The sequence below is a fragment of the Diachasmimorpha longicaudata genome, chromosome 9 (assembly GCF_034640455.1).
Source record: "Diachasmimorpha longicaudata isolate KC_UGA_2023 chromosome 9, iyDiaLong2, whole genome shotgun sequence".
Taxonomy (NCBI): domain Eukaryota; kingdom Metazoa; phylum Arthropoda; class Insecta; order Hymenoptera; family Braconidae; genus Diachasmimorpha; species Diachasmimorpha longicaudata.
This window is the reverse complement of record NC_087233.1, coordinates 3,968,578-3,989,328: the sequence shown is the minus strand read 5'-3', so window position 1 is coordinate 3,989,328 and position 20,751 is coordinate 3,968,578. Positions and strand designations below refer to the sequence as shown.

The window sequence follows — 20,751 nt, the reverse complement described above, 5'->3', positions numbered from 1 at the left end:
GAGTCAGAGGTAAATCTATCGAAGGATTTTGACCGGTAGAGCCGTCAGGCAGATTTGACAGTTGAGTTTGATTGTAGATTTTTCGGGTAGAGTTGACTGGAAAAATTCGCTGCAGTGGACCATTTTTTTGATGGGTAGATTTATCTGAAGTTGTGGATAGATCTCTGTCAATAGATTTGGCAGATAGATTTGCAGTTAGAATTAAATGTAGTTCTTCCTGATAGATTTGATAGATTTGGTGAGATTTATCTGATAGATTTGCGAGAAGATTCGGGAAGACAGACGTGATGTCATGATAGATTTGTCTTGTTGTCAAGATTGACAGATTTGAAGTTAGATTTTGCTGGTAGTTCTGAACATAAATTCAGCTGGTAGAATAAGTTAATAAAACCTTCATCCCTGGGGTGACTCATTATTCAATAATGACAGAGACTAAATGACATTTCTTCAGATGAAATTATCCCATCCATTAAATGAGACTTTTCAACCCCTCGTTCGTATTTATGACAGGTCAGAAATATATAATTCAAGCTCACTGGAGTGAGGAGTGGTAGAACTACCCCATTATCATTCAGAAATTATACAAAGTGGTGATGTTCTTGTGGTCTGGAGGATGTCTCAGAGTAATAAACCGTCTTAAGATGGCTGGTAACACTGTCTCGAGTAGGGAATGGGTGACAACGACATGATCTCGTGGGCGCCAGATGGCCCTGACGCTGATCGAAAGCACCAACTCTGTTTCTCATGTACCCTCACCTGGTTTTATGTAACACTCCATTTACACACGAACTTTCTTATTCAATTTCTCGTTCCAAGTCCACTCCCCTCTTCTCAGTAAAATTTACGTTTTTTCTCCATCTTTTTTTGTCCTGTCAAAGTGACCAATTTTCTCCGGCTCCCTTTCTGCTTTCTACCTTCTTCTCTCATACGTCTTTTTACGACTCTTTTCTCTTTGAAACGAACGAGTCAACCACCCATCGATAAATACGGAAGACTTGCCACCGAAAAAACGTCTCGTTCCTTTGTCGATGGGAAGGCCCTCGTCCACTACCATTTTCCGAGTTCATCCAGCGCTTCGTGGTATATCTTGTTGTGCTCAAGAGACCGGAAATTATTTCATCTATTCATGATGTGATTTTCGAGATGTAGGAATTGGCAAGTTGGGGAGTTGGAAAAATGCAACGTCGGGATGATTCAGTTGAAAATGGCCGAATTGTTACGTCTTTCAGTTGCGTCAGAATACGTTTTGTGAGAGAAATTTCAATCTATCATAACTCGACATCTGCAGAGTGGAATTCGAAAAGTTTTGAGTCATTTTCAAGGATTTTTCATAGACTTCGTGAACCTAGAATTTCATGTTCATCCCTCCATTCTGTCTCATTTGCTACCGCTCCCTCTCGCAGGCAAAAAAAAATCATAAGCGTACGCGATAATTTTTGATCGACGATAACTTCCCATCCGCAGAGTCGAATTCAAAAAACTCTCGGTCATCTTGAAGAGTTTTCCATAAACATGATAAACCTAGGAATTTATTTAAATCGGTCCATTTTGCCCCGCTATTTCAGAGCCCCTCTCTTTGAAGATCGACCAAAGACCCTCGTTCCTACGCCTCAGATTGCGAGATATCTAAAATTAGCTTTTTCCCGTGATATTTTACAGGATATCCTACCCCAAGAATGCGAAAATGTTTTTCATCCCTTCTAATTTCTCGCAGTATTTTTTTTTTTCAATATGATCACGTTCATGGTTGGCAGACACGCCACAGGGAGAGACTTATTGGTCTTACGTCGGCCTCCCTCGGTATTTTTATTGGACGATCCGCCATTCCGTTGGACGATTCTAAAAGCCTTTAGCCATGGGAAAACCGGGGGTGGCTCTTTCTCCAGGTATGACGTCATCGATTTCTGGTCTCAGACGTCGAATAACTTGAGTTGAAAAGTACCCCCGGTGTCCGTCTGAGATAGAAAGACCGATGAATCAACTAATAGATTTTCCGAGCGACAAAAAATAATTGATCGAAAAAATCGGTCGGTTTCTGGTTTAAAAAAATTTCCAAAGTGTTTTTTTTTTCACCTCATCTTGTGGTAATTTTTTTTTAAAGTTCAGGGGCACAACGGGCCGGCTTGTATTCAGTGCAATGGCGGATTTTCCGATCCTGTCACTGGCGGCAATTTTAAATTGCCAACGGCCACTCGAAGAAATCTAAAAAAAATCAATTGCTGAAAAACAGAAAATTAGTTTCAAACTATCGCAGCGTTGTAAACTCACTAATGCGTGTCTCGTGTCATTGGAAATCGGCTTTAGTCCCTCCAGGGTGAAAATACACTGTTGTCACCACTTCCAAAGCCTTTTTCAATGGTATTTACACCCATTCTACCCTAGAGCTACTCGAACAACTGTTCACCACGCTCAACCTTTCACTCATTCCGTGATAAAGTGTAATTACAATTCCACAAAATAATAAATATTCTTTGTTACTTTTAGATATACGTGGGGGGAGTTGAGGACAAATAGAGGAATTAAAGTTCGAACCCCTCGTGACAAGTGAATTGGTGATCAACCTGAGGTGAGTTGAAATTAAAAGTGAATTTAGATCTATTGTTGAATTTCTGAATATATGATGACCAGTGGCACGGAATGTAAGAGGTCAAATTACTTCATCCAATGAATTGAGAAATTTATAACTGAATTATTGAAAAGAAAAACGATCAGAGTTTAATGAACGCTGTAAAACGCGATCGCGTTTGCGACGACAGCTGCATGTGGGTGATATTATGGGAGATTATGAAGGGAGTTGGAACATGTGGGGCAGGACGGTGGGATTTGAAAGAAAAAATTAAATTATTGATGCTGTTGATAAAAGCTTCAAAATGACTCTAAATTTTTTCAATTCCACTCTGCCGTTGATGTATTATCGATAGCTGAATGTGAATACTGGATGCAAACGATTGTGTAAGATTAGGAAGGAAGTTTGGAGAAGTGGGGGCAGAACGGTGCGATTGGTAAACAAAATGAGGTTTTTGATCGTTATGATATGAGCTTCAAAATGACTCTCAAATTTTTTAATTTCACTCTGGCCGTGGTAATTATCGATAACTGAAAATTATTCGTCGAGGTAAGACTTTACAACGAAAAAAATTCAAAGTTTTTTCATTTGAGAATTTTTTTTTCTTTCTCTGTGTCCCAGCCCTTCCGCATTGTCACGTGATAAAAAAGAGACGATTACCCCACCGCACATTCAACAAAATGGATTTCAACCAACTTTTAATCCTCTCACCCGGAAAATTCTCAATTTTCAAAGTTTTGTGGTGCCATACCATTAGACAGGAACGCCTGTCGATTAAAAAAGAATTCGCACAGCCATAAAATTTATTCACCCCCTCCCCCTCTGCCGTTCTAGTCGCCCCGGCAAACATTCAATGTTTTTTCACCCCTCCGCCCCCAAACTTTTGTAGCTCCACAAGCTAGTATAAGGAGGACGCAAGTGAGAAAATGAAATTAGTCCACGAGAATGTAGGATTCTCCCGCGAAACGCCAGGATCCCCACGTGGAATTTCAATGGGATACCACCAGACTACGGGGGTGCAATCTCGTGGATGCCATCCCCTATTTTCCCCTTCCCCATCTTGCCGATCCTTTTCCACCCATTCCCAACCAAGTTTCAGTCTCTCCCTCTGTGACTGAATCGTGACCGTAACCGCCTTTCCAAGTTAACTGCAATACCGGAGTATTGAACTTTGTCATTCCTCCGAGTTGAAACAATTTACTTCGTTTCAACAAAACAAATCGCCGATGAACCTCATAAAGGCAAAGTTGCACAATAATTGTCGTCTTCTGCAAAAATTGGGAGAAAAATTTATGCGACTTGTCAAAGTTCGTCGATGGACTTTTTATCGATGTTTTAATTCGTAAAAGTGTTTTGCATTCCCTCAGGTTTTTGAGGAAACCGCCTGGAGGTTCTCCGAATTGCCTGGGAATTCCAGGAATTTCGTTGGAATTATAGGAGACTTCCAGGATTTTTTTCGGAAACTCGAGGAATTCATTGAAAATTTCTATAAACTTTTGGCATTTCCTGAAATCTTCTAAAAATTTCTTAAACTTCTTCTGAATTTCTAAGAGATTCTTCAATTTTTTTGAACTTTTTTTTTGAATTCTTCAGAATTTCCTGGAATTTCCTGGAATCTTAAAAAAAATCTAATGATGTCTTAAATTTACTGAGGAGGTTTTGAATTCACTCGGATTATTTAGAAAATCCCTGAATTCTCTTGAATTCTCCAGAAATTTTTGAAAATTTCCTAAATTATCCTAAATTCCAGGAATCCCCTAGATTTATGAGAAATTCCGAGAACTCCGATAGGCATTATCAAGCGCAGGAGCGACCAAAAAATTTATGTGTGAAACCACCTTAATCTGAACCCTGAACTTTCCGTCTGGACGATCGATCTCACCCACCACTGATGAGACGTGAAAATATCGCTGTCAGAATTCTAAAATCGAAGAAGGGGGGAGTAGCTTCAGGTGATTGCCGATAAAATCTGATTAACGACGTGCCTAAAGATTTTTTGAAAAACCACACTTTTCTCACGCTTTTCAAACAATTCTCGTAAAATAAAATAGTCGGTACCTGGGGCTTATTGTCTTCCGGGGAATGGGCTTTGACTCTGGCTGACGTCACTAGAGTTTCCTAATTTCATGCATCGAGAGCAGGTCGATGCTGAACAGAAGCTCTCCCTCCCCTTCCTCTCATCCACCAACCCCGTTAACCCTCCACCCCCTCTTTAACAGTACAGGTCTGTTCTGTTCTGGTTCTGATTATGGGTGAGTTGAAAGGTACTGTACCTTGGCCGCACACGGACAAGCTTCACTTCATCGTTTGTTCGCCAAAGTTCGCCCTCAGAGGCTGCATTGACACTCCATGGAGACTTGGCCATTTGTATGGGAAGTGTTGAATATCGCTGGATGATGATACGTCATCTGGGGATGTCTGAAACAATAATAATGGATACCGGTGATTTTAAGGGACAATACAGTAATATTGATGCTTCTTGGGTTTTCCGGGAAATTGGGGAGGGGGTTAGAAATACGGAGAAAAAATGATGCGATATGAATAAATTTGTAGGCGTTTGAAGGTTACAGGTTGAGCTTCAGAATGACTGAAACATTTTGGAATTCTACTCAGCCGATGGAAAGTTATGAACTATTGAAAATTAATGCGTAAGCTTGAAGAGGATTTGGCGGGAAAACAGTTCCTGAAGTATATTGTCATTAAAAATAATGCGATTGAAAAAAAATTGTAGGTTTCTCAACTTTGCACATAAATCTACAAAATGACTGTAATTTTTTTAGATTCCACTCAGCCAATGTCAAGTTATCGATACAATAATGAGTCCCTTGATTATTGATTTGAATTCACGAGTTTTCTGGTTTTCCTCAGTAATTGTTTGCGAGGGGAACGAAAGTATTTTATTGCAAAAAGTTATAATGAAGAATAAAAATTCTCAGGTGGACTCTTTGACACATGAGAAATTCAGTCGTCTATAATATAAATAAAACAAGGTTGTATCACTAGTTCTAGTTACACTGTCCCGCTATCTCAAATTATCCTGAGGGCCAATTTACGAGGTAACGTCCAACTGTAGACGTCACACTATTCCCCTCGCAATGTCTCCCTCACCAACTCGTAGAGTGGTAAATTGAATTCACGTCAACCACCATGAACTCGAATCAACTTAACGAGTTAACCAAATTTGATTATTATATGGTAACACAGAGGTACTACAAAGAATCCGTGAATATTCATGAAACAGTTCTCAAACACCCAATTGTTGAACAATTAGTGGATTTAATATGAGAAATTTAAGTCGTTGGAATTTCAATTTGATTAACAATTCAAATTGAATGATAATTAGCGATGAAGGAAGTCCTTCGTTAAATGCTAAACGGTGAAACGCGCGATTTTCGAAACGGTTCAGAAAGTTCTTCATGGATAACTTCAGCGTAACCACCGTCATATTTTTTTTTTTGGTAAACCAATTGTCGCCATGGTTACCTAGTCACATTGGAACATATGTAGGATTATATTTGTCAGCTTGAAAAATACTGTTGTGCCTTTTTGACGTATCTTTTTTTCATATATCAGTGAACAACCAATTTTTTTAGGACATGAATAATATAAATATGTAAATTGCAAAAGAAATCGCATAAAGCTCAAAAGAGAAAGATCAAGTAGAATATGAACTGTCAACAATTATGAAATTCAAGAGTCTCTAAGGGCTAGAGTTTTTGAGGTTTGTAAATATTGTAAATATTGAACTGGAACTATTTGCCCGTTGAAGACCTTCTTAGACTTACGCGACAATTCTCCACTATCGATAACTCGATATTGGTTGAGTAAAATGTAAAAATTTCTGAGTCATTTTCTAGATTTTTTTACAGTCTGTTGACATCTATAAATTTATTCGGATCGCGTGGTTTCGAGATGAGACACATCGCGAAGAGTTTGGATGCCCAAAAAATTACAAGCTTACGCAATAATATTCAATCGTTTATAACTCGATTTGGGCTGAGTGAAATAAAAAAAAAATTCAGTCATTTCAAAGGTTTTTCCTCGAACTTGAAGCACTTGAAAATTTATAAGAATCGCACCATCCTGCCCCACCTCTCAAACTTGTCTTGCAAATCTCATTCAAAATTTCCCTTCCAGTTTCGAAGGGCTCAACTCCTCCTATTATTACTACCACAAAACAATATTTAAGGGATTATAAATGCCTATAATGACTCCCCAGATAAGAAAAAAACCCCTCAAAGATCCTCAGTTTCCCATTTAGCTTTGCGTAAAGCACTTCGCCACAAGCTAAAAGTCCCCTCCTTTATGCCAATGGCAAACTATCTCTGGGCCAAATCGCGTCGGAGTTTCGCTTTGATCTCCCAGCTCTAAAAAAAAATCCAAAGGAACAATTCCCTTTTTGTAATATTTCAACATCTCGTTTTGATGAGCACGAGATATTATTTGCATACCATTGTGAATAATTTGATAGAAGTTATAAACGCGAAATAAAAGCGGAAGTGAGCACACCAACTGCTATTTTGTGGTGGAGAATAGGGAGAAACTTGAAAATGACCCTATTTGAAAGCCGGGGGAAAATTTCCGCTTGAAAACTCGACAAGACGATTCGTTTATCTCCAGTAGTTTCCCAGATATTCAGGAAAATATTTTACCCCCGGGGAAAAACTTTTGCTGGAGTATCTCGGTAGCCGGTGGGCCAAAAGAGACAATCGTACCGAGTTTCGCAACTGATTATTTACGGACCATCGATTAAGGTCACATTCAATTACTGATGATAAAAGAAAATTAATTGCACAATTGAAATTCTTTAAATTCAATAATTTTGAATTTTCTTTCAAAAATAGCGATCAGTTTCAGCTGAAGTTTTCGTCAACTAAAAATTCCTGAAAATTGGTGGTTAAATTTTGAAGACATTTAATCATTTGTCGATAACAAAATAATTAAAATTTTCATGTAATTTTCCGACAGTGACGCCGAAATGTGTAACCAAATGATCATGTAATCACTGAATTATTTACATTTAATTATGCGGCATGTTTTCAATGCATTACGAACAACAAGTTTGACGCAACGTACAACACCGCGGGGACAATAATAATCAAATAACGTTGACCGTAGGCGAGATTACCTAATTAGCAATTAGCGTCGTTGTAGCTTAGTGAGGGATTTTCGATCGCTTGGATAAATGGAATGGCCCCATGTGTGTTAACGTTCTCATGGACAGTTCAACCGTCATTTCTCTGTGTTTCTACACATCAGCCCCACCTTCTCCCTCGAGTCGTTTCCCAACGGTTTTCCAACATCGATGTTACATCAGTACAATCAATTTGGAACTATGATTTATGATTTGACGCTTTTCAGTCGAAGGCTGTCGATGTTTCATGAAATTTTTTTGGAACGATTTTTTGTGTCAATCACTTTGGGAATTAGCGGACGATAAGCTCCGGTGAGGGATGTATTAATTTGTTTCAGGGGGTACCATGGTTGGCTGGGGGATGAGGGGGGGAGGGTCGTCGATGGAACGAAATTAATGAATGTCAATCGGTGAATGGCTGGATAATTTGGAAGAATGGTGGAAAAATGTGAATGTGAATTTCGGAGTGATGACTCGGTGATTCGGGAGGGAGGCAGAAGAGGTAGGGTAGAAGGGGATGATGTGAATAAGCCGGTTTTGGAAGTTCATAAGAGGCTTCTTGAAATGACGGAAAGTTTTTTCAATTTCACTCAGCCAATCCAAAGTTATCAACTATTGAAAATGATGACGTACGCTTGTTGTGAAGTTTTTAACTAAAGCGAAGATTCTGTTGGATTAGAAACGAGTGCGCTAGAATGATGCGATTTGAATAAATTTATAGACGTTTGAAACTTATCGGGAAAACTAAAAAATGACTCAGAATTTTTTCAATTTCACTCAGCCAATGCAAAGTTATCAACCACTGAAAATTATCGCGTACGGTTACTGAGAAGTTTTTGGCCAAAAAGAAGATTCCGTTCGATTAGGGAGGGCTGTGTCAGTATGGTGCGATAAGAGCTAATTTATAGACTTTCAAAATTCATGGAAAAAGCTCGAAAATGACTCAAAATTTTTTCGATTTCACTCAGTCAATGTCAAGTTACAATCAACGGAAAATTGCGTACGATCAATGAGAAGGTTCTTGATGCAGATGTTCAACTTGTTACAATTATCAATTTAAAGTCGATAATCCAAAAAAATTTTCAACCCCAAACCCGTTCAATAATGAAAGACTGGTAAATTTGTTTGCAAAGGAATACTCATTCTCCTGAACCCTGTAAAATAGACTGTAAGTGCTGACGTAAAGCGCACGTCAACGGAATAACAAGTGGGGTTGTATATCCGAGGCAATTCCAAAAGCAAAGAAAAAAAAAGCCCACAGAATGAAATAAAACGCCGAGGGCAAAATTAAAGACCCAAGGTGAAACTGGTTGAAAAACCGTTTGGGTAAATGGAAACGTAAGAGGTTTGCTTTGCTTTACTTATTCTTGACTTGTACGAAAACGAGAGGAATGGAAGGGAAAATGTTTATACTAGGGAGAGGGGATTTCAGAGTGGCTTTGACGATAGATCTTTGCCTTTACCTCGACAAAAAAAAAATATACATATTTACTCGATCCGCAAAAAAGTGAGGAAAAAAAAAGATCAAAAAACGAGGGAAAAAAGTCGTTTTTAGACTTCTTGAATGACAATAGTTTTCAAGCAGTGAAAACAAATTTATTAAATTCATTTCTGCGACTTTTGACATTCGAATTTTGGAAATAATTAATTACGACGTGTGACACGCGGTAATTAATTATTGAATGGAAAGATGCGAATGTTTAAGTAGAGAAGGGGATGCTGCGTGGGATATTAATGTGACACAGCATATGACCGCAATTAATAAACGATGCGCCCACTATTCTTGTTTGCACCCTCGTAGGCCCCTTCAGTGATCAATGGCCATCAATTAAAATGAATTTTAATTAACTTCCGGGGAATTTTAATTAGGAGATTAATTAATCGATGGGTCGTGCCGGGTTTCGATGATTTTTGGAGATTCAGGAGAAGAGGAATTTAACAAAAAATCGGCTAAAATATCCTCTCTAACTACCGTCAAATAAACTTAAATCATTAATAAATTATAATTAAAAAATACACTCTAAACAATTTACAATTACAGGTAATAAATTTAGTTTTAATTGGCCTAATTAAATCAATTCATTTTATCATCGATTATTTGGTTGTTAAATAAATAATTTTCGGGAAAAAATTAATTATTAACGATTCAAATTTTAATTTAGTTAATAGAAAGACAAATTGAAGAAAAATTGATTGAAAACATTAGTAAAAATATGAATTATTGGGTTTTGTGGTTCCAATGAGTCGATATAAAAAACTGAAATTTAAATTTCCATTTGACTCGACCAGATAAAAATCCATAAAAATCTGGAGATATTATTTGAAGTTCTGTGTGATCGCCCAACATCGAAATGTCCTTTCATTTTCTTTTTCATGTGTAAGTGCTTTTTTTATAAAACGATACGAGAAAATCCGTAACCACCGATGCTGGGATTGCCGAGTGGAAGAGAGATAGATTCGATTAATCGGAGAGGTTATCATCTGCGATTGCTTCCCGGGATTTTCCCTCAGTTATTCTGTGGACAGTGAGGGTTTTCCTCGTTTTTTAAGGATCGAGTAAATGTAGTTAGTGGATATTTCCCGGTGCCTCGGGTTTAATCCCTCAGTGAACCGAAAATCCAGCTGTAAGATCAATTTTTCAACTCGATTCTGGAGGTTATTCTTCGATAAGTTATTTCTAGGGTTTCAGTTGTTTTCTTTGATACTGGAGAATGGCGATTTTCATGGTGGAGGGTAGAACCAGAACCGATAAACCAACAAGTTTGGTTCATTCCGAGTGAATTATTCCGATAGTGGATTATGCCGATTCTGGAGGGTTCGGGAGAAAGTGCGAGGAAGTGGGGCAGAACGATGCGATTTGAATGATTTTTTAGACATTAGAGGCCAATAGAAGACCCTTCAAAATGACTGAAGTTATTTTCGATTTCACTCAGTCAATACAAAGTTATCAACCCTTATCGCGCGCCCTTACACTGACTCAGTCGGCCGGCAACAGCTTTTTATTTTCAAGGAATTTTCATTTTTGGGAACAAATATTTTAAAAATTGCAATCACTAACTACACAGAACATCCCCTACAACTTCATCTGAACCGTCCCGTTCTACCCCACCTATTCTTTTAGTGGAATAAAATAAAAAATAGTAGTGGCCCGGTGGAATCAGTTCCCCACCCCATCAAATTTCTAATCTTTCCTTGATTTAATGACATTCTTCCCACCCTATTTCACGCAATTCTCCGCAAAACTCACCCTGCGAAATTTCCTAGCGTCAGAAGAACCAGAAATTGGGTTAAAGACATCGTGATTGTAACCATCCCCCCAACTGTATCAGAGACATTAAAACACTCTCAGTGTCATATCCACACGCTATCCCCCGCCCCTATCATATCTACCTCCACGAAACAACCACCACCCCCTCGAGGTATTTCCGAGTTGACGTACATACGTTGGAGTTTCCCTTCACCGGGAGCAGGAACTTTCGTGTCTCGTGTGCTTCCGGAAGACTTCAAGCTTTCTACCAACTCGCCTATCCCTCTTCTTCAACCCCTCAGCAAAACCCCACCGGAACTCTAGAAACATATATACTACTGCCACATACCCATTCACTTCCTCCCACCCTCACCCCCCCCCCCTCTCTCTCTCTCTCTCTTTCACCCCTCCCAAGCCGTTCACCCTCACAATCTCACGTTTATTCCAGCCCCGTATCTTGCAACTCACAGGGTATACCTGGAGTACACGTCCACTGGCAGGAACGAAGTAAGACAAATGCGTCCCAGGTGTCGTCACCAGACCGAGAAAAATCGAATCTCGAGTTTACGCCGAGTTGACTACTTTTCCCTACTCCTACGTTACCATTCGTCGTGAACACAGTAGAGGGGAGGGGGGGGGGGGGTATTCTATCTTGTGATTCAATTTTTAGTCACTTAGGGATGTTACGGATGATAAGATAATTTTTTTATTGGTCGACTATATGTTGATTTGTATTATTCCTTTATATGCATATTTTTAAGGGAAATAAATGGATAAATAGGTAGTGTGTGGTGAAACAAAAGAAAAATTTAATAGGTGAAAGAATTAATTAGATACTGGTTCAGAGAAGAAATTAAATAAATTGATTTTAAATAGCGAATGGAAATATAAAATAAATTCGAAGGGAGTTAGAGAGAAAATATGTCCGCTTTAATTCAACCGGGAGTCGAACCCGGGTCTCCGAGTGTTCCGCTGAGCACTTTTACCGATTGAGCTACTGGATAGGATATGAACTCACTCTCAAATTCACTAGAAACACCGCCTAACCGCCTTTGGGCATAAAATAATTCACTATACCACCAGTTTCATATATTGTGTATATCTGTGTATTTGTTCTAGCATAATAAACCCATCGGTTTCAAAACGCTTAAATAAAAAAAAATAAAAAATGAGAATTAAACAGAAAACATTCCGTTTTAACCCACCTGGGAATCAAACCCAGTTATTTTTATGAGATCCACTTTAAAAAATGTCAAAGAATAAAAATGTGAGCTGAAAAATTCGATGACCTTAATTACAGCCGTCGCAAAAAAATGTTCAAACTTTTGCCTCATTATTTCAACCCTCACGAATTTTCACACATCCCTAGGACAAATTCCCTACACGATGTTGGTTGTAACAAGGGTTGACCTTTGACACATACTAATTGTCGAGGAGAAGAGGCCACGGGATGGAGGGCTGCGGGGATTCTGCGTGCACTTAGTGTCGAGAGCAAAGCCCTGGGTGGATATCAGGCGTCGGCTACACCGAAGGGATCACACAGTGGAGGTCTGGCTTGCACCTGCTGTATATCCCCTATCGACGTACTCGGATTTAATGCCTCGCCACAATTAATGACCGTTTCCCCCGCCTCAGTTGCTTACACACATCGTCTATGGGTGTTGTCTAGCTTGCTGTGGGAGGGTAGCAGCCCTGATTATGGGGAGGACCTGTCCAGGATTACTGACACCACCGAAATATCGGGGTAAATTCCTGTCTTGTGTCGACGAACTACTTTCCATGACGTGACGAAATTTTTGGGATGTGGGGAACACTTGCGGACTGATTGAAGAGCCCTTTATATGATAATTAAAGGGTCCATTGGACTTCTCGACATTTTGATGAATTTTTTAAATAAAATTGGCGGGACATTTTTCTGTTATTTTGAAAATTTGGGGAAACGGGGTTTTTAGGGTTAAGTAGGAAGAGAAAGGTTAGTTATTCAGAAGTGGAATCAAAGGTTCGATAAAAAATGCGAAGGGTTCAATAAAAAGTACGGAACACTCCGTAAAAATTACGCAACATTGCGGACTATTTACGGAGTGTTTCGTAGTTTTTACTGTACCTTCTGTTATGTTTCTTTTTTTCATTAGTTTAAAGTGATGTAGCTCATATAACGGGTTATTTACACTGTCATTAACATTACATCAGCTATTTTAGATTACTCCTTTACGGCGTAATTTGATTTAGATTCAGAAATTACAGTCTCTCGAATATTTCAAGTAAATTTCGAATATATTTTTTATCAGTTCCATCTGGTAATTCTTTAGTCGTAAAAAGTCACGTACAGTTTGTGCGATGTTTATCAGATCTTTATGTCCGTTTGCGAATTACGAAACTTGTACGTAATTTTTCCTGAATATTTCTGACCCTCATAATGATAAAAAATTGACACGGAAAAAATCCGAGGGAATAATTTCTCAAAGAAAAAATGTCCGGGAATTTTTCGAGAGTAAAAAAAATTATTTACAAAAATCTCGTTATCCGATGGAAAACTCTCCAATCAGTCGGGGTCATTATCCATTCCACCCCAAAATCTCATAAAACATTAATGCAAAACTTCTCCCTTGACGCCTCCTTTTACCCCATTTTACTCTCTCTCACCTCCATTTTTCGTTCACTCACCAGATTTTTCCCCCAAAGCGTAGAAGTCCGTTCGGAGCACGTTCGTTATTTTATTTATCTATCCACCGACGGTTTCGACATCGTTACTGTCTCGTGAATTTCTACACCTCTCTCCTCCATATTCCATCGTCCAACCTCATTTCTCCCCCAACCCCCTCACCGGCATTCACCCTCACATCTTTTTATCTGTCTCCGTCACGCGTATGCGCTTTTTCGTTCGTTCAGTTGGATATTTACTTCGATTCACGTAGACACGAAGAGACAGAGGAAATGCACGACCGATTTATCGATACATTATGCGTACTTCTACCCTTGTATATGTGTTCAAATTCAGTGGGAAGGGGGTTTTCGCATCGGTGAATACTGCCTTCCACCCGGCGTCTATTGAAATACTGAAAAGCGTCAACTGGTAAATCAATACTCATGTAATAAATTTTTATAAAATAATTGGTTCATTAAAATTTTTTTCCCAACCATGCATTCAACGATTAATTATTGTTATTCCGTTGTTAGTTACGGAGAGGGAGTGGGCGAATGAAAAATCATTAAACGATTTTTTGGCGTAAAAAATTATTGAAAATTAAATTGAAATGAAGATTTTTAGAAATTGCAGTCGCATTTCGCTCCAAAATTACGGAAATGATACGTCATTTTTCTTAAATATCTCTCTCCGTCTGTTCTTGAAATTGATGGAATGTATTTTTTTCGATATGTCACCCCGAAAATTTATTACCCGCGAAACCTATCAACTTCAAATAGTCTAGTGTCGCCCGAAGACAAGGCAAAATCCTTTGTCCACGTACCACCCCCTCCCCTCACTGTTCATTTGCCTCTGATAGAACGGATTAAAGGGATCCGTACGTCGTTGGCATCCCAAGCCACGGGAGAAGGGAAAATTGGCGGAGGACCCCCTCTCCCTCCCCCCTCCCACCAGCAAATTCCTCCTCTGTCTTCATTTTCTATCTCAAAAAAAAAATCTACCTCAGTGCTCGTACCACACAGTTGTTTGCACTCTGTATGACAAGAGTGGTACACGATGGATATGGGAACAAATGGAAGAGGCTGTTATTTGCTTTTATATTCAGCAAATATTTTTCCCCTGGAATTTTTTTATGTTTAATGAATAAATTCAATAAACATTTTCACTAATGAAGAGAGGAGACCGACAATATAAAGCCAAATGTGAAAAACAGGGGGTCATTTTCACCGATATTTATAACGACATCATCGAACTTCACCCCTCCCCCAACCCCATGTAATTTATATTTTATAATTTTCCATATTTTATTCATAATTTTTTTGCAACACCAAATTCATTTTTTGATCCAACAAATATATCATGTATTTATACCTTATCCTCTGAATATTAAACATCAACAATATTACTACACAATAATAATTCAATTGTCAATAAAATAATATATATACACATTATATATTATTTATAAATTATCCTCATAAAAAATGCAACTCATTCCCTCCAATTTTTTTACAAACCAGTGAAGCAAAACACCTCATTTTTCCCCCTTTCCAAAATTCTCCTGTCTCTCCAACCACCCCCCTAAAAACCTTCTCCCATTATTTCCGCGTATCTCACCCCCAACCCCCTCCACTTCTCCCACCCGCTGCAAAAACCGAATTAATTCGTCTTCCCAAACGTAATTTCCCCTCAACTCCCATCTCTCCCTTTCCCCCTTTCCAAAACAATTCCTAAAATCCGAATACATTTTCCTTTTACCTCTCCCATATCCAGAGAATGGAGTCTTCACTCAACATCCAATGCATTTACCGGCGGGGGTTGGAAACCCCCCTCCCGGGGGGGGGCAGTGGGAAAGGTGAAAGAAATCGTGCGATGCTTTACGGAACAATGGAGTGCGTCAAAATGTGAGGAGGGGGTGAATTTCTCGTCTCTCCTGGAATTCGTCTGCAATGCCAGAAATAAAGTACACCCCCAACCCCTCTCCCTCCCCCCTCACTTCCCCCACTCACCCACTCCATCAACTCCTGACGGTTGTCTTGAGAATGAAGAAAGGAAAGGGGAGAAAAAAAAATCGAAAAGGATGAGAGAGAACTGACGAGCATTGCCTCAACCCTTCCAACCCCCCCACCCCCTTTCAGCCTCTTTTATCCGTGCAGAATTTCTCAAACTCGTCTCTCTGTCGTTAGAACGAACGTTTCGTCACTCGTGCAGAAACAAAAATGTTAGTTTTTTTAAGGGTTGAGAGGGTTGGGAGGAGAGCAGTGACGAGGGGGAGGGAATAGGAATTGGATTTTCATGTGAAAGGAAAGAATTTTTTTTTCTGAAAGGGCAGAGGGATTTTCTGTTTACAAACGTCGTTGAGCATGAAGAATGAAAGAAGGAGGAGAACTGGTTTTAATTAATTTTGTGACGTTTAGTTTGTTAAAAGAATTGTTCTTTTTTTTTTTTATTCATCGGAGAAATGGTTTCTTGTTCAACGGGGAATTCCATTTGCTGGCTATCGCCAGCAGAGAATCTGCGCGATTGGCTGAGTGAAGAAGGTCTGTGTTGTTGTGGGGGACGGGAATGGGGCGAGGAGGGGGAGGGAGGGGAGGGGGGTCGGTAAACTTATGCTCCTGGCTTTGACACCTTCATCCAGTGCAGGAGAGTTTTCAGGGATTCTGGAATTAACTGGCTCAGGAGTGGTCACAGAGAGATATTGAGAGAGAATAGGGGTGGGAAAATCGAACAATAAAATGATGTATTTATTTCTGATGCGATAAAAAAATGGTGATACTCGAGGAAAAATGGACAATTGACCCGAATGGAATCGATGGAAATCGGGGTTTGGTTGAGGGTTAAATGGTGTTGAGGGTTTGTCAATTTACGATTACGTTCTTGGGTAAGATAAAATGGGTGTGAAGGTCAATTAATTCTGAAGGACACGTGAGATTGACGATCATAGTATTTTGAAGAATGTACGATCCTTGAGACCCTTTAAGGGTCAAATGTAAATCAAACAGGATCATTTGACCTTCAGAATCCTTTAAGATTTGACGCAAAACAGCCCAAACCTTTCGCTTTTTTTTTTAGTTTTTATCGAGGTCATGAAGGGCTCTTTGACCTTAAAAACCATTTGACCTTCAACTAAAAACAGTCGAGAAATTTCTCTTCTAGTTTTTCTTGTAATTGAGGGTCAACTTGACCCGCACAGTTCGGGTCAAGTAGTCCCGAAGGACAAACAACCCTCAACGATATTTAAGGCTCAGGTTTAGGTCGTCGTAGGACCTGACCCTGTGATACGATTCCAACAAGTCAAGTCAGGTTTGAGGTCTAAATGTAACTTCTCCCTAATAAAAAAAAAAAGAAGAATTTACTCAGCAGTTTCTAAGTTATCAATTAATTAGCGAAATTCTGCAATTGTCTTTGTCCTTCCAACTACCCCTTCTCGCCTTCACATCAAATACTCAAACCGACATGTGAAAAATGTCCATCCCCATACACACGCTTCGTTAAAATCCTTTTTATTCCCAGTGAAGTCTCAATTCTCTGTTCTAGCGAAATACAAAAAAAAAAGAAATTATTGTTTTTTTTTTTTATCTTTGTTTCCCGAAAAAAAAATTCACACGTACGTCACGGGGTACGCCGAAGTAATCTCGTTAGTCGGCAGTGGGTGAGTTCACCTTTTCGTGTTCAAAGCGAAATTTTTATATTCCCCCTCCCCCTCCCACCGCACCCCATCTACAAATTTTTTTCATTCACGTACTGCGTCCAGCACCGCAGTGACGTCGTTAAATTTCACGGGGAATTATATGGCGTCTCTCGCGTGCGCGAGAAAAAAAAATGTTCATTTGTCCCAGGTCGATCGTTCCGCTCGCTCGATACAATGCAATTTAGCCGCAGTATTTAATTTATTTGTTTGCACATGCCACCGTTTTTATGGAGGCGAAGAAAATTGAACCAAGTGGCTGGTCTCGGGGGGATTTTAAGAGATGGGAGAAGTGTAAATTGCCTCATTGAATGAGTTAAATTACGGTATTAAGTCGTTCTTCTAATCTTAACCCAGTCGAAATGAAAAAAACATTGATAAATTGTTAAATATGATAAATTGTTACATTTGGAGAGCATCAGGAAGGGTGAAAGGGTATGGAAAATTCGCATTGAGAAAAATTTGGAAATTTTTGTTTACGTTGTTGCTCATAATATTTATAAAGGGTCAATTTTGTGGGTTAAACTAAAGGGAAGACATCCATTCAACCCTCCACACTATTTGACCCTCAACCACTACTGCCCCCCTCAAATACTCTCAAAATCAGTCAATCATAAGCACAGTCCATTTTTTAAATAAAACCGCGGGAACTACCCACCCATTCAACCCTCAACATTGTTTGACCCACAATCATCAACCCCCCCCCCCCTCCTCAGACACTACCAAAATCAATCGATCATAAACACAGATGACCGAGGTCATTAAATCCCCTCGATGCCCCCCCCCCTCATTATCGGCGACTGGTGGCGAACAGGAGCTTCAACATGACCCGTAAAAATCACAATAAAACGAGGGAAAAAAACCCCCCGATGAAGATAGAAAATGGACTCAATAGAGACTAATGATCACGAAAGCTCATCACTCCCTTCATCCCTCCGACACCGCTTCGCAAATTATTTATTCCCGATTGATTCTCCATCCCCTTTCCTCCCAAGACATAACAATCCCCGGGCAATTGAATTCACCCCTCAATAAGCAAAATTACCCGACGATTTAATTAACAGAAAAATTCACTTAATCCATAATTAAAATGTAAAATTAGTTATTACGGCTTTATTGATGTTGCTCCATTGGATTTCATTGTTCTCCTGAGTTTTCATTGTTGCGCTATCGGGGCTGGTAGCAATGAAAAAAAAATTGCACGACAAACTGGAAAAATAGAGAAAGAGGATCGACCACTTCCGAGTGGCATAACTCGACGCTGTGACGACTTACACCACTTGAATTACGGTCTTCTATCGGTGAAATAAATACGAGCAAATAGAAATATACGGTACGACGATAATTGCGAGAATGGAGTGGGCTTCATCGAATATATCTCTCACATCGATACATGAAGTGCGATAAAAGGAGTGAAAGACCTGTACCTGCTATGAAAGTTATGATAAAAATACTGGAGTTTGGAAAGAGCCGTTGGACCGGTGGCTTTTCTCTTGTTCCATTATTCATTCGCTGATAAGTTCATGTACAAATTGATAGGGAGTGAACACCAATCGATGTACAGAGATATCTGATAAAGAAACGATAACCTGTCTGCATTTCCGACTGATGGTAATTTGAGCAGATTCACGGGGAAGCTCAAAAGGGCGGGGCAAAATGGTGCGATTTGAATGAGATTACAGGTGTGAGAGGTTTATGAAAAAAGATGGAGATTGACTCAAGATTTTTTCAATTTCACTCTGCGGATACCGAGTTATGGAGAATTAAAAATTATTTCGCGCCAAAAAGTTCCTTTTTTCGCGCGAAAATTTCTCCCGGATTTTTTGGGGATGGGAAACGATGGGATTTCAATGAAATTGAAAATGTGAAAAGGCTGCGATGAATAGCTCACAATGACGCCCGATTTTTTGAATTTCACTCTGCGGATGTTGCATTACGGATGATTGAAAATGTTTTGAAATGCGAAAACAATTCCTCGATTATTTCAATTCCAACGAGATACGCTTAGAATTTTCAAAAAAAAAAATCAATAGCCCTCGTTGCAATTTTGAAATGAGAGTGCTGCATCATGCCGATATAATGTTTTGCTTCCCGCTGTGTATTTTTATAATCCTCTTACAGCTTTAGCTGAAGTGAAAATAAAATGAAGAAAAAAAAAAGAGAAAAAATAAATAAACGCGCAGCAAAACCATTTTCACAAATATTTGAGTTTATTAGACCTGAATGTGTATTTTCAGGGATGGGAAAACGGAACTAATCCCCCGTCGACCAGTTCCAAATACATCCCCAGACATGTGTGGGGCTTTCCAGTGGTACGTTATAACGTGCTCGTATGAAACGTAACATTAAAAAAAAAATATATCCCCCATGTAATTCTTGTTAATACCCGGACCACAGAGAGATGCATAAACATAGCCTTTACGTTCCTCTTATCCCTTCATGCATTCGCCATGGGCTTAATTGATCCATAGGACAGGAGTGCTTTCATAATTCAAACGGAATGAACTGTGGAACGTGCCCAATGCCTGTCAAACTGTTGGAAACGCGAAAAACGTTAACGACGGGATTTCAATTTCGCCATCATTACCGACCCGGAGATACAACGAACAATGATTTTTATTCCCATGCATTTTGGATAATCACGAGAGCCATTTCCCTAATGCCCTTTCCCCGTGCGATTCAATTTTTTAAAAATCCATTACAATGATTTTAATTGCAAAAACCCCTGCACCTGATGACACTCATATTGTTGGGTATATTGAACCGCTACGTGAGCGAAAAAAAATGCTTTTTCATGACGTCGCACGAAAAAGTCACTTTTACGGACGCTTGGCATAAAAAGTGTTTTTTTCGTACGAGGAGATAAAGTGATTTTTTTTCACGGGGGCGAGAAGAAAGTTGTTTGGCGAGTGGAAGGTTTATGGAATAAGAAGATGATTCATTTGTTCATTTTCTCCACATTAACATCCGGTTTCTTCAAGAAATATCGACGCGACGCGATTTCATTCGTGAAAATCGCGTTATTTTCTCGATTCCTCGCTCTAAAAATATAAAATAACGCGACTGGTGGGAAATAAATAAAAGTTTCTGAAAGTATCTCTGCAAATGACAGATCATTACTAGTGTTTTTCAAGAGTCAATTTCTAGCGCAAAAGATCGAAATTAAATTATTGAAAATAGGGCACAGTATCCAGCGTCTAGTGGCACCGGTATCTATTGAAATAAATCATTGACATTTCAATCAACAGTGTTTTCAAACGAATGTACGTACAGTGGGGCGCACAGCTGCTGATGGAGTTTGTATTGAATATAAAACGAAATCAATTTCCCTCCCCGACAGTGACGTCAGAGGCTTCTGTAATTTTCCAACGACACAAAATTTTCCCCGAGACCCTCTGACCCCGCGCGAATCGACAAATTTTTTTTCTCCTTCTACTTTCAGTCTTCCGGGTTACCCTGTAAAATTCTCATC

At 39.3% G+C, this 20,751-nt stretch overlaps 2 protein-coding genes across 2 annotated transcripts in view; one reads left to right on the top strand and one right to left on the bottom strand.

The window, feature by feature from the left end:
* LOC135165988 (RNA binding protein fox-1 homolog 2) overlaps positions 1-20,751 on the top strand; it is a 160,929-nt gene that overhangs the window by 25,626 nt on the left and 114,552 nt on the right. Inside the window, exon 2 of the mRNA XM_064127855.1 lies at positions 2,485-2,566. The gene's annotated coding sequence lies outside the window, so the exon portion shown is untranslated. The remainder of the gene's footprint in view (positions 1-2,484; positions 2,567-20,751) is intronic.
* LOC135165992 (uncharacterized) overlaps positions 1-20,751 on the bottom strand; it is a 73,740-nt gene that overhangs the window by 39,335 nt on the left and 13,654 nt on the right. Inside the window, exon 6 of the mRNA XM_064127861.1 lies at positions 4,840-4,984. The gene's annotated coding sequence lies outside the window, so the exon portion shown is untranslated. The remainder of the gene's footprint in view (positions 1-4,839; positions 4,985-20,751) is intronic.